Source organism: Callithrix jacchus, chromosome 14 (assembly GCF_049354715.1).
Source record: "Callithrix jacchus isolate 240 chromosome 14, calJac240_pri, whole genome shotgun sequence".
NCBI classification, from domain to species: Eukaryota; Metazoa; Chordata; class Mammalia; order Primates; family Cebidae; genus Callithrix; species Callithrix jacchus.
The window spans coordinates 91,142,818-91,156,674 of NC_133515.1; the positions used below are offsets into that span (position 1 = coordinate 91,142,818).

Sequence of the window (13,857 nt, forward strand, 5' to 3'; positions counted from 1 at the left end):
CATCTTTTCTTTCATGTCAGCTTTGGAGAGTCCGATGATTACGTGTCATGGGGACGGTCTTGAGTAATCTCTCTCAGGGGTTCTCTGTATTTCCTGGATTTGAATGTTGGCTTCTAACAAGGTTGAAGAAATTTTCATGAACGTTATCCTAAAATATATTTTCCAAGTTGCTTGCTTTCTCCCTCTTTCATGGGTGCCATGAGTCATAGATTTGATCTTATTACATAATCCCATATTTCTCTGAGGTTTTGTTCATTCTTTTTTATTCTTTTTTTTTAATTCTTGTCTGAATGGGTTATTTCAGAGAGCTACTCTTCGAGCTCTGAGATTCTTTACTTGGTCTACTCTGCTGTTAATACTTGCAGTTTCAATGTGTCATTCTTGTAGTGTGTTCTTCAGCTGTATCAGATCAGTTGGATTCTTTTTTATAGAGGCTATTTCATCTGTCAGTTCCTGTATTGTTTTATTGTGATGGTTAGCTTCCTTGGATTGGGTTTTGACATTCTCCTGAATCTTGGTGATCTTCATTCCTGTACATATTCTGAATTCTATTTTTGTCATTTCAGTCATTCCAGCCCAGTTAAGAACCCTTGCTGGGGAATTAGTATGATCATTTGGAGGAAAGAAGACACTCTGGCTTTTTGATTTGCCAGAGTTTTTGTGCTAATTCTTTCTCATTTGTGTGGGCTGATGTTCCTTCAACCTTTAAGGTTGTTGTCCTTTGGAAGTTTTTTGTTTTTTGCTTTTTTCTTCTTTGATGCCCTTAGGGGTTTGATTATGGTATAAGGTGGGTTTGGTTTACTGCCTTCAATTCTAGTCCACTTCTAGGTCTTGGAGGAGCCCCTTCCAATTACTGTCTCTCTACTTGCATTTCTTTTTTTGGGTGGTCTGGTCCACAGAACTCCCTCAGGCAAGGGCCACAGTTGGCCCGTAACCTTGCCAGGTCAGCTCTAATCTGCTGTCTGTGTGCTTCCTGGGGAAACACGAGCTTGTACCTGCCTGCAGAGTTCAGACAGAAGCATGACCACTGGATTGGAAACTATTGGGTGTGGCCTATCTGGCTACAGGAGAGGGGGTGGGTGGGTACAGTTGTCTGCCCTGCTGTCTGGGTGTTTCCATGGCAACAGGAGGCTGTATTCCTTGACAAATTCCGGTAGACATAGGACTACTTGGGCCTTAAGCTCTAGCAGCTGTGGCTTGCCTGGCTACCAGTGGCTGGGGTTGGTGAGAATGTCTGCTCTGGTGTCTGTGTGCTTCCTGGAACAACAGAAGGCTGCACTTGTTGGCTGAGTTCACACAGAAGCAGGACTGCTGGAGCAGAAGCTCTATCAGGTGTTGTCTACCTGGCTGTCAGTAGCGAGGGTGGGTGGAGTCATGTGCCTTGCCATCCGGGTGCTTCCCGGGACAACAGGAGGCTGCACCCACCAGCTGAATCCACACAAAAACAGAGCTGCTGGGCCAGAAGCTCTAGCAGTTGTTAGCCACCTGGCTACCAGAGGTGGGGGTGGGTAGGGTCACTCACTCTGCTGTTCAGGTGTTTCCCAGGACAACAGAAACCTGCACCCTCTAGCTGAGTTCACACAGAGGCAGGGCACTGGGCTGGAAGTTCTAGCAGGTGTCGCCCACATGGCTACCAGTGGTGGGGGTGGTGGTAGTAGCTGGCTGAGTTCAGGCTGAAGTGAGACTGCTGGGCTAGAAGCTGGTGTTGAGGCCTGCCCAGCATGAGTGGGTGGAGCAACCTTACTGCTCCCAGGCATGGTAACTGCAGCCTCTACTGGGGCTATGGTGCTGGCTTGTCTGCTCTGGGGCCCAAGGCTTATAGAGGTCCCTTTGGACTCGAGAGGTGACCCCATAAAACGTCTAAGTGGCTCTCTGCCTCAGTCTAGAAGCACGATGGGTGGGTGTGGGGCCCAAAGGATTCTCCTATTCCTCATCTTGCATGGATCCCTGTGGAGAGCATGAGTCCCCCTGAGGGCTCTCACTCACTCACCCTGTCTTGTGTTGGAGAGATTCTCCTGGCTCCATGCTGAGCCCATACAGTTGGTGCCTGGCTTCACTCCTCTATGCTCTCTGTGTTCCTCTGCTGCCCTGATGGATACCGGCATGGTTTCTCAGATGATCAGCCTGTAGGTCAGTGTTCACTAGTCCTTTTGCTTCTTCTCCTTGACAGCAGCACACATGAGCTGCCTCTAGTCCACCATCTTGGCCCCACCCTCAATTCATGTCAATCATCCCATCTTGTCCTGAGTCTTAGCTTATCATTTGACATTCCACATAGATTTGCCTATAGATTTTGGGGTTCAGTCCCCATGCCAATAATTTCTCCTTATAAATTAGCACACTGACATCTGGATTTGAGAACTCAATTCTGTGAGCTGTAGACTGCACTACACGTGCTGATGAGCAGGGAGTCTGATCTGGACTATAGTGAACCTCTGAAATTCTGCAGGCCTGGTGAAGCCTCTTGGCAGCTCACCACCTGGCTGGCCAGCCTTTCCTAAACACACCTGCTGCACTGCTGGGTGCCTAGTGGGAGCCTTTTTCATAAACTTCCTCAAGGCAATAACTGTCTGGAGCCTCCTCTGTAGGGCATTTCAGCTGCTTCCTATAATTCTCATTACAAACTTCCAGTTGGGTCCAGCTACTCAGAGAGACCCACACAAGAGACACGTTGGTGATAGCTATACAGCACCTGTGGAGGTGCCCAGGGAGCAGGTGATCTTTTGAAACAAGGGTCTCAAAACTAGAGAACTTTGTGTCTTGGTGGTTCACAAAGCCACTAGAAGAGGCACACAGGCATGAATGGATTTAAGGGGTTCATTTTTCCCAGGTTCTCAACTTCCATATGTACTTTCCTAAAAAGGATCTGCTGTAGTTGAAGACTCATGTCAAGGTTACTTTCTGGCCTCCCCTCCTCAGCCTCCCTTCACCCAGCATACAAAAGAGCTCACACTCACACAGCCCTTTGAGCCTTTGAGCCTGGCTTGGAGCATAAGAGCTGTAAGGTACCAAAGGAAGGGAATATTCTAAATATTCTTAAATTGAATTATCTGTTTCATGCTCTATTGTTCAAAAATGCATCACATATGAAGGAGAGTCCCATAAGAGTAAAGCAAAAAAAGAATCAGTGAGAAACAGGAACACTCTTATATCATAATTCATCCAGGAAAGGAAGTCTGCATGCCTTGTCCGTCTATATTTGTTAAGATTCAGAAGCGAAATGATTGTCACAAGGCACATATTAGCATGATTACTTTAATTTAAAAATGAGAAATCTTTTCTGATAGAAAGTAATTTGATTTGGCTGAGTAGTTTAACAGTGAGGACTGCCTTTGCCAATAAGAATGTCACAGATGTTTTCCATAAATGAGTTAAGTCTGCAGCTCCAACATGTTACTGAAAATATTTTGTTTGTTTGTTTTGAGACAGAGTCTCTGTTGCCCAGGCTGGACTGCAATGGCATGATCTCGGCTCACTGCAACCTCCACCTCCTGGGTTCAAGCGATTCTCCTGCCTCAGCCTACAGGCGCCTGCCACCGCAACCAACTAATTTTTGTTTTTTTGTTTTTTTTTTTGAGACGGAATCTTGGAGTCTCACTCTGTTGCCCAGGCTGGTCCCAGGCTGGAGTGCAATAGCATGCTCTGGCCTCACCACAACCTCTGCCTCCCGGGTTCAAGCAGTTCTCCTGCCTCAACCTCCCGGGTAGCTGAGATTACAGGTGTGTGCCACCACACCTGGCTAATTTTTGTATTTTTAAGTAGAAATGGGGTTTCACCATGTTGGTCAGGCTGGTCTCAAACCCCTGACCTCGTAATCCACCTGCCTCAGCCTCCCAAAATGCTGGGATTACAGGCATGAGCCACCATGCCCAACTCCTAATTTTTGTACTTCTAGTAGAGACAATGTTTCGCCATGTTGGCCAGGCTGGTCTTAAACTCCTGGGATTATATGTGTGAGCCACCATGACTGGCCTGAAAATACATTTCAAGCATGTGATAAGATAAAAGGATTCGATCCCAAAAATTTAGCAAAAATGTATTGAAATTAAGATTTTTACTTCCTGAATCTTTCCTGAGTATATCAATTTAAACAAAGTGCCTCTAAATGAAAAAATAGCAGATATAATTAATAAACATTTGATATGTCTTCAGAAAGCTTTGTTGATATAATTCCAGAAACTGAGAACTTGGATGACACTTGTGACCGAGTAACAGACTGGATGATTTCCAAGTATTTACTTTCGATAAAACTGAAGCAAGATCTAATTAAGTTGTCAGCTAATAGAGCATTGAAAATAACTTTTGATGATAAATCATTATATGGTTTTTACTACATAATTCAGAGGTATTCAAAGAATCAGCTAGCATTCCTACAGTGAAATTTCTTTCCCATCTAATTTATGCAAACTAGATTTCTCAGATCTTGTCTATAAAAATAAAAAATAGGAAGAGAACTAATTTCAAACTCAGTCCCATTCTAGCAATAAGTAATATTCATCCACATATATAATAACTATTGGGAGAAATTCAACCCTACCAACTGTCATTAAGAATGTCTTTCCAAAAAAAATTTATTTTATTTTTCATAATTATTATTTAAAGTAATACATATTGTTTTGATCAATTGTGGACTATTAATATTGTAATAATAAATCCAAACAAAATTTAACACATATAGTAGCCCTGTGGTCACAGAAAATAATTTTTTTAGTTAATGTCAATTTATATATGTATTTTGGTTGCAGATAAGAATGATCAGTAAAGCATAAAATATACCAGAATATGATTCAATGAAAAAAGTGGAATAAAAACATGAGTAGTAGAAGAAAAATAAGGTTGTAAACTTTTAACTGTTAAAGAAGAGTTTAGGTCTTGTTTAGTGGATGATTATATTAATATCAAATTGCTCTAATATCAGGCTGGAGTGCAGTGTTGTGATCTCGGCTCACAGAAACCTTTGCCTCCCAGGTTCAAGTGATTCTCCTGCCTCACCTTCGAGAGTAGCTGGGACAACAGGCATGAGCCACCATGCCAAGCTATTTTTTGTGTGTGTATTTTTACTAGAGATGGGCTTCATCATGTTAGTTGGGATGGTCTCCAACTCCTGACCTCAAGTAATCTGCGTACCTCTGCCTCCCGAAGTGCTGGCATTACATGTGTGAGCCACCACACCCAGTCCAATTGATATATTTAAAAGCCTGATGTAGGCTGGGCAAAGTGGCTCATGCCTATAAACCCGGTTCTTTGAGAGGCCAAGGCAGGAAGATCCCTTGAGGACAAGAGTTCAAGACCAGCTGAGGCAACATAGTAAGACTGTCTCTACAAAAAATAGAAAGTTTAGCCAGGCATGGTGTCATGTGCCTATAGTCCTAGCTTCTAGGATGGCTGAGGTGGGAGGATTTCTTGAGCTCAGGAGTTTGAGGTTACAGTGAGTTATGATCACACCATTGTACTCCAGCCTGGGCAACAGAATGAGACTCTGTCTCTTGAGGGGGCGGCGGAAAGCCTGTCGTAAGAGTTTAAAATGTTAGTATTTAAAGAAATAAGAAATCCTTATCTTTTGAACTATTTATATTTCAGATGAATAATTGTAGAGATCAACTTAAAAATGTGAGAGGAGGCTAGGCACAGTGGCTCACACCTGTAATTCCAGCACTTCGGTAAGTGAGGCAGGAAGATCACTTAAGCCCAGGAGTTGAAGACCAACCTGAGCAACATGACAAGACCTTGTCTCTACCAAAACTTTTAAAAGTAGCCAGGTGTGGTGGCATGTGCCTGCAGTCTGAGGCACATGAGACTATGCAGGGGGCCAAGGCCCACTTATTCAGGAGCCTGAGGCAGGAGGATCACTTTAATCCAAGAGGTCAAGGCTGCAGTAAGCTATGATGGTGCCACTGCACTCCAGCCTTGGTAACAGAGCAAGACCCTGTCTTTAAAAAAAAAAGTGTGTGGCGATTCCTCAAGGATCTAGAATCAGAAATACCATTTGGCCCAGCAATCCCATTACTGGGTATATACCCAAAGGTTTATCAATCATTCTACTATAAAGACACATGCAGCCAGGCACGATGGCTCATACTGTAATCCCAGCACATTGGGAGGCTGAGGCAGGCAGATCATGAGGTCAGGAGTTCAAGCCTGACCAATATAGTAAAACCTCTATATTGACCAGCCTGGCCAGTGTAGTGAAACCTCTACTAAAAATACAAAAAAACTTAGCCAGGTGTGGTGGCGGGCACCTGTAGTCCCAGCTACTTGGGAAGCTGAAGCAGGAGAATCACTTGAACCCTGGAGGCAGAGGTTGCAGTGAGCCGAGATTGCACCATGCACTCCAGCCTGGGTGACACAGCAAGACTCTGTCTCAAAAAAAAAAAAAAAAAAAAAAGAGACACATGCATACCTATGTTTATTGCAGCACTATTTACAATAGGAAAGACTTGGAACCAACCAAAATGCCCATCAATGATAGACTGGATAAAGAAAATGTGATACATATGCACCATGGAATATTATGTAGCCATAAAAAAGAATGAGTTCATGTCCTTTTCGGGGATACGGATGAAGCTGGAAACTGTCATCCTCAGCAAACTAACAGAGGAACAGAAAACTAAACACCAAATGTTCTTGCTTATAAGTGGGAGTTGAACAATGAGAACACATGGACACAGGGAGGAGAACATCACACATCAGGGCCTTTTGGGGGATGGGGGCAAGGAGAGGGAGAGCATTTAGGACAAATACTTAATGCATGAGGGACTTAAAACCTAGATGACGGCTGATAGGTGTAGCAAACCACCATGGCACATGTATACCTAAGTAACAAACCTGCATGTTCAACACATGTATCCCAGAACTCAAAGTAAAATTAAAAGAAATGAGAAGTGAGAGGGGACACATAGTTTTGGAACATACTTTTTGCCTATTTCAGAATTTAAAAATGTGCAGACTACCACCTGGAGTAAGGAGAAATGCCTTGGGCCCTGAGCCATGGTGGTGGGTGGCCAGGAAGATGGCAGAGGCAGGCAGCCAAGCAGACAGCCCCAGAAGACACCAGGGGTGAACAGGGGGCCTGCTGGGCAGATTCCAAGCCCTTCCTTCTCCCACAGCCTTCCTAAATCTTTACTCCCAGGATTTGCCCATCAGCCTCAGGGTGGGGTGTCTACAGAGGGAGGGGAGGAGGAACCCAGGAAAAGTCCTGCAGGCACAGAAGCTGGCACTGTACCCAGAGCTGAACTGCTCCAGCTCCTTCAGTGGGAAAAGTATCAACCTTTATGCTGCTCCAGACCATGAGTCATCCCCAAGTTTCGGCTTAGAATTAGAGAAGCTGCTGCCTCAAGGTGACTCAGCAGAACTTCACCGAATCCTTTGGAGGAGCTGGGAACCCACTAGACAAGAGATTATCCCCCCAAACCCATTTAACTATCAGGATGAGCAGGAGCAACTGCACCCTAGGACCAGCTAGGTTTCTGGACACAGACCTCCACCCATGCTTAACACAGAGATATTGTTTGTTCTGCTAAAACATGATCCTTTGGGGAGACTCAAAGCTGGGGCACTGTGGATACAGACACTGCAAATTACCACCCAACCCAAAAATTTGGATCTTGACAGAAAGGGGATTAGAGCAGAGGGGATGCTTTGTCTCAAGAAAAGCAAACTTTTTTATGGGGTTTCCAACAGACCTATCGCTGCCCCTTTCAGGGGATCAGGCACTCAGAGATGGAGATGACGTTTGCAGCACACAGGGAAACCTCCTAAGCTCCACACTACATATAGAAATCCCTCCTTTCCCCATCTGCTGTGAGGGGCAGCCACTTCCAAGGTGCCCTTCCTTCTCTCACTTGTCCTTTTCAGCATTCGGGTGGGAGGGGGTGATGAGGCAGCCTTTCCTGCAGACTCTAACCCAGGACTCCTGGGTTCTGGCAGCTGCTTTTCTGTGGAGGAGCTCTGATCCTAGATGAGACCTTTACCTCTCTGTTTTCCCACCTGAAAATGGAGCTCATTACCTGCCTGACTCTTTGGAGATGTTGTGAGGCTCAAGTAGGCACAGCTGCTTCCAAGCACCTTTCCCCAGCCTGAGGCACCTTCCCCTCTCAAACACCCACAGCCTTCAGGGGTCCCTTGGGCGCCCATCCCTTCACTTCTTCACCCTCCCTTAAAAACTGCACTGCGCCTTCTCTGCCCACCACATGGCTGGCACAGAGCTGGATACAAGATGGCCACCCCTTCACCCCAAACGTGAGTTATCTGCCCCTAAGGGAAAGCGGCACTCAGCCACCCTCCTGCCCTGGGACAGAAGCAGCATCCAGAGATACACAAGTCAGGAAGACAGCCTGTCACAACCCGTGCAGGGAGGGACCAGCCACCACAGCCTCGGCCTGAGGGGTGCCAGGAGGAACTCGGGCCACCAGAGCCTCAGGTTGAGGGGCACAGGGAGGAATGCAGCCACCACAGCCTTAGGTTGAGGGGTGCAGGGCAGGTCGTGTCCCCCGAGGATCAAACTTGTGTAACATAATGAGATCACTTTGATAATTAAATTTCTAAAATGAACAAACAGGGCACATCCACATCCCAGGCAATGGGCCTGCTGATCCCTCCGCCAGGAACATAAATAGTCCCTCCCTGAGCTGGGTCTGCAGCAGCAGCAGCAGCCACACCGAGGCAGGAGGCGCAGGCACCCCAGTGCTGACGGAAGGAGGGAGACCCCAGCAGGATGGCTCCAGGTAAGGCTCCCCTCCACCTGGGCTGTGCTCTCAGGGCCACCAGCCCCAGAAAGGCAGGCTAACTCCCTGGGAGAGGGACTGTCTGCAGAGCCCTGCTCTGGCTGGGACCAGGACAGTGCATTATGTAATAATATTTTAGTCCCATTCTTGCCTAAGACTTGAATCTCGCTTTCATTCCAAAGCTGCTGCATGAATCCCTCTTCACAGTCAGAGAAGATGCAGGAAGCAGCAGTAGCTAGGGATGTAGTTAGGGAAGCCAGACAGGCAGTGACAGTGAGGGGCAGCAGTCAGAGAATGAGAGGTGGAGACAGGCGATCTCTGGAGATCCTAATTTGGGAAAGGGGGTTCCTTTCAAATCTGTCCCCATTTTCATGCCTTTCTTTCATCCCTCCACTCCTGTGTCCTCAGATAAAATGTTGGCCGTGCATTTTGACAAGCCAGGAGGACCGGAAAACCTCTACGTGAAGGAGGTAGCCAAGCCAAGCCCAGGGGAAGGTGAAGTCCTCCTAAAGGTGGCAGCCAGTGCCCTGAACCGGGCAGACTTAATGCAGGTACCCAGTCACCATGGGGTGGGGCACTGGGGACCAGCGCCTGCTCCTGGATCAGAGCTGCTTGGGTCAGGATCTGACCATTAGCCAGTTTTGAAGGGAGCTGGACCCAGCATGGCTAGATGGGTGGCTTAGGTTCTTGGCATCTATGTCAGATTCAGGAGCAGGACTGCAGCACCCACCATTGTGCCCTTGGAGCCAGCTAGGGACACCGCCTTTCCTAGCCCCACACCTGGGCCATGCCGGGAGAGTCCGCGCAGACATTAGCACCTGCTCAGTGCCTTACAAGCACACAAGGAGATGGGTCCTTGTGTCTCCATTTCAGTAATGAGGAAAGTGAGAATGATGCCCAGGAAGCTACGTAAGCCAGAAGCTTGGGGTTGACGCCCTGTCTCTCTGCTCCTCATCTGCTTCATCAGCCTGGGCCTCTGAGCCTCCCTCATCATAGCAGATGTCCAGTCAGCCCCCTTCTCCCTGCTGCTCTATCCAGGGCCACGCCAGTTCTACTTTACCTGGGCGCTGGCAGTACCTCCTCCAGCCCCCTCTCCACCTGGCAGCCAGAGCGACCCACAGAGAGATGGCCACGCACTTAGGACAAGATGGAAACTCCTCACCCGCTGTGGGGTCCTGCTGGTTAGGCCTCTGACACCTCATCCCCCTGAGCAGAAGCTCCTGTCACTTGCTCAGCACCCTCTTGCTGCTCTCCACGCTCCTTCCTGCCCTGAGCTTACCCTTCTCTCTCCCTGCGATGCTCTTCAACCATTTTTTGTATGTCTGACTTCTCCTCTCATGGCAGACTGTTAGTTTCCACAGATCTGGCTCGTGTGTGTGTGTGTGTGTGTGTGTGTGTGTGTGTGTGTGTTTAATTCTTTAAAGTCTGTCTTCCCCCACTAGACTGTAAGTTCCACCAGGACAGAGCAATCTGCTTTGCCTAGTACAGGGCCTGACACATAGTAAGCATGTGTAGTATGTGTTATATGACTGAATAAATGGCAGACAGAATTTGAACCCAGATCATTTGGCTCCAGTGTCCAGAGAGCTGGCTCTCAGGAAGGAGGGGATTGGTGTATACATAGGAAGTGTGAGAACTGAGGGTCCCAGGCCCCTTTGTTTGGAGCCTATTCTGATCCAAGTCCCAAGTTGTGTCAGGCAGCAATGAATGCAACCCCTTGCAAGCCATGATCTCAGTCCCTGTGCCCCAGAGCCAAGCCAGCACCCTTCCTGCCTCCCCTTCCTCCAGGCTGGAGAGAATTAGAGAGCCAGTTTGCATGACATCCCCTTTGCAGATCCAGTTTCTAGCTGGTAAATATGGCATAATAGCCCACCTTCTTGTTGAAGCTGAGTTCAGAGCAGGAGAAACAAGGGCTGAGATTGCAGGATGTCCCCTGGCCAGCCCCACCTCTCAGGGTCTCAGACCTTAGCAAGCTGCATTCCACGCCTTCTCCCAGCTCCCTCGGCCCCCTGACTCACAGCATGGTCTGCCAGGCGGAGGGAGTGACAGGGAAGACCTCTCAGACGTGCTGTCTCTGAGATGAAGCTGTTTCTGGAATGACTCTTATTTGGAGACTATCTGAATTTTCTCCCACTCTAGAAAACCAAAAGTAGATTCCAAGCCAAAAATCCACCTTCTCTCCAGCAACAAGGAGGACTGACATTTAACCCCTCTTATCAGACCCACTTACTGTGCTGCCCTCCCTTTACAGAGACAAGGCCAGTATTCCCTGCCCCCAGGAGCCAGCAACATTTTGGGACTCAAGGCAACTGGACAGATGTGGCAGAGCTGGGGCCTGGCTGCCAGGGACACTGGAAAATCGGAGATGCAGCCATGGCTCTTCTGCCTGGTGGGGGCCACGCTCAGTACATAACTGTCCCCGAGGGGCTCCTCATGCCTATCCCAGAGGGACTGACCCTGCCCAGGCTGCAATCATCCCAGAGGCCTGGCTCACTGCCTTCCAGCTGCTGCACTGTGTGGGTGAGGAGGATCCCTACCCCAGAGAGGGTGTTTTTGGAGGGTGTATGTGGGGGGGTATGTTTGTAGTGTGTGTGTGTGCATGTGTGTGCCTGTATATTTGGAGGGTGTGTATGTGTCTGTGTGTTTGGAGGGTGTGTGTGTGTCTATAGGCCTGTGTGTTTGGAGAGTGTGGGGGGTGGCCTGTGTGTTTGAAGAGAGTGTGTGTGTGTGTGTGTGTGTGTGTGTGTGTATGCCTGTGTGTTTGGAGGGTGTGGGTGTGTGTGTTTGCAGGCCTGTGTGTTTAGAGTGTGTATGTATGTGTATGTGCTGGCCTGTGTGTTTGAAGGGTGTGGGGGTAGGCTGTGTGTTTGGAGGGCGTGTGTGTGTGTGTGTGTGTGCAGGCCTGTGTGTTTGAAGGGTGTGTGTGGGGGGGTGTGTTTGGAGTGTGTGTGTGTACATGTGTGTATCTGTGTGTTTGGAGGGTATGTGTGTGTCTGTGTGTTTGGAGGGTGTGTGTGTGTCTGCAGGCCTGGGTGTTTGGGGGGTGCTGTGTGTTTGGAATGTGTGTGTGTGTGTGTGTGTGTGCCTATGTGTTTGGAAGGTGTGGGGTGTGTGTGTGCAGGCCTGTGTGGATTGTGTGTGTGTGTGTGTGTCTGTGTGTGTGTGCTGGTCTGTGTGTTTGAAGGGTGTGGGGGTGGGCTGTGTGTTTGGAGGGCGTGTGTGTGTGTGTGTGTGCAGGCCTGTGTGTTTGTAGTGTGTGTGTGTGCATGCTTGTGTGTTTGGAGGGTGTGTGTATGTGCCTGTGTGTTTGGTGTGTGTGTGTGTGTGTGTGTGTGTAGGCCTGTGTGTTTGGAGGGTGTGTATGTGCATGTCCACTGGCCTGTGTGTTTGGAGGGTGTGTGTTTGGAGGCCTGCGTGTTTGGAGGGTGTGTGTGTGTGTGTGTGCGCGCGCAGGCCTGTGTATTTAGTGTGTGTGTGGACAGGCCTGTGTGTTTGTAGTGTGTGTGTAAGGCACATGCTTGTGTGTTTGGAGAGTGTGGGTGTATGTGCCTGTGTGTTTGGGGGTGTGTGTGTGTGTGTGTGTGTACCTGTATGTTTGGAGGGTATGTATGTGCATGTGCACTGGCCTGTGTGTTTGGAGGGTGTGTGTGTGTGCAGGCCTGTGTGTTTGGAGGCTGGGTGTGAGCAAGCCTGTGAATTTGTAGTGTGTGTGTGTGTGTGTATGTGCACTCGTGCTTGTGTGTTTGGAGACTGTGTATGTGCCTGTGTGTTTGGTGTGTGTGGGGGGGTGTGTGGGCCTGTGTGTTTGGAGGGTGTATATGTGCCTGTGTGTTTGGTGTGTGTGTGGGGGGGTGCTGTGTGTTTGGAGGGTATGTATGTGCCTGTGTGTTTGGTGTGTGGGGGGGGGGACTGTGTGTTTGGAGGGTGTGTATGTGCCTGTGTGTTTGGTGTGGGGGGGGCTGTGTGTTTGGAGGGTCTGTATGTGCCTGTGTGTTTGGTGTGTGTGGGGGGGGGGCTGTATGTTTGGAGGGTGTGTATGTGCCTGTGTGTTTGGTGTGTGTGTTGGGGGGTGCTGTGTGTCTGGAGGGTGTGTATGTGCCTGTGTGTTTGGTGTGTGGGGAGGGGGCTGTGTGTTTGGAGGGTGTGTATGTGCCTGTGTGTTTGGTGTGTGTGTGTGGGGGGCTGTGTGTTTGGAGGGTGTATATGTGCCTGTGTGTTTGGTGTGTGTGTGTGGGGGGCTGTGTGTTTGGTGTGTGGGGGGGAGGGCTGTGTGTTTGGAGGGTGTGTATGTGCCTGTGGTTTGGTGTGTGTGTGGGGGGTGCTGTGTGTTTGGAGGGTGTGTATGTGCCTGTGTGTTTGGTGTGTGTGTTAGGGGGTGCTGTGTGTTTGGAGGGTGTATATGTGCCTGTGTGTTTGGTGTGTGTGGCAGGGGGGCTGTGTGTTTGGAGGGTGTGTATGTGCCTGTGTGTTTGGTGTGTGTGGGGGTGCTGTGTGTTTGGAGGGTGTGTATGTGCCTGTGTTTTTGGTGTGTGGGGGGGCTGTGTGTTAGGAGGGTGTGTATGTGCATGTGCACTGGCCTGAGTGTTTGGAAGAGAAGCTAGCTGATCCCTGGCTTAACCTCCTTCTCTTATCCTATCCCCTCCCCTTTCATAACCTTTCCTCCTCCTTCCTCTCCTTTATTAGTAGCTATCTATTACTGCATAACAAATTAAAACAATGCATATTATTATCTCCCCATTTCTGTGGGTCAGGAATCTGGGAGCAATTTAGCTGGGTCCTTCAGCTCCAGGTCTCTCCCAAGGTGTCAGCCAGGGCTGTGGTCATCGCCAGGCTCACCTGGGGTGCAATCAGCTTGCAAGTTCACTCTCATGGCTGTCATAGGCTTCAGGTTCTTGGCAGCTATTAGCCAGAGACATCAGTTCTTTGATATATGAGCCTCTCCATAGGGCAGTGTGAAACACGGCCAGTTGCTTCCTTCAGAGAGAGCAAGCAAGAATGAAAGAAAGTGTCCCATGTCCCATAGGGAAGCCACCTTTTGGTGACCTAGTCTTGGAAGTGACATCCCATCACTTCTGCCATGTCCTTCTTGTTAGAAGTAAGTCTGTAAGTCCAATCCACACCCAAAGGGAGGGAC

The 13,857-nt window shown here is 48.7% G+C and overlaps 1 protein-coding gene and 1 pseudogene across 26 annotated transcripts in view; one reads left to right on the forward strand and one right to left on the reverse strand.

Moving 5' to 3' along the window:
* The window catches only part of FAM228B (family with sequence similarity 228 member B), a 90,607-nt gene that overhangs the window by 55,870 nt on the left and 20,880 nt on the right, over positions 1-13,857 (reverse strand). The gene's annotated exons all lie outside the window — the stretch shown is intronic.
* LOC100397456 (quinone oxidoreductase PIG3-like) lies at positions 8,638-13,657 on the forward strand (annotated as a pseudogene). Its single transcript, XR_013526796.1, has 4 exons — positions 8,638-8,723; positions 9,132-9,274; positions 10,975-11,243; positions 13,554-13,657. The product of XR_013526796.1 is annotated as a quinone oxidoreductase PIG3-like (transcript).